At 39.5% G+C, this 354-nt stretch overlaps 1 non-coding gene across 1 annotated transcript; it reads right to left on the reverse strand.

The window, feature by feature from the left end:
* Nucleotides 1-24: 24 nt before the first annotated feature.
* On the reverse strand, nt 25-132 carry LOC127743758 (small nucleolar RNA R71). The gene has a single exon (XR_008005127.1). It is a non-coding gene; the product is annotated as a small nucleolar RNA R71 (small nucleolar RNA).
* Between the last annotated feature and the right edge of the window lie 222 nt (nt 133-354).

A 354-nucleotide genomic window follows, 5' to 3' on the forward strand; every position in this document is an offset into this window, starting at 1 on the left:
TTCTTTCCACCTCAAAAATTGAGTAAGCTTAGAGTGGAAGTCCAAACCTTCAGACAGAAGGAAGGAGAATCCCTCTATGAAGCTTGGGAAAGATACAAACAATTAATCAGAAAGTGTCCTTCTGATATGCTTCCTGAATGGAGTATCATAGGTATTTTCTATGATGGTCTCTCTGAACTGTCCAAGATGTCTTTGGATAGCTCTTCTGGAGGATCTCTTCATCTGAAGAAGACGCCTTCTGAAGCTCAAGAACTGATTGAAATGGTTGCAAATAACCAATTCATGTACACTTCTGAAAGAAATCCTGTGAACAATGGGACTAGTCAGAAGAAAGGAGTTCTTGAGATTGACACT

The sequence above is a fragment of the Arachis duranensis genome, unplaced genomic scaffold (assembly GCF_000817695.3).
Source record: "Arachis duranensis cultivar V14167 unplaced genomic scaffold, aradu.V14167.gnm2.J7QH unplaced_Scaffold_108913, whole genome shotgun sequence".
Taxonomy (NCBI): Eukaryota; Viridiplantae; Streptophyta; class Magnoliopsida; order Fabales; family Fabaceae; genus Arachis; species Arachis duranensis.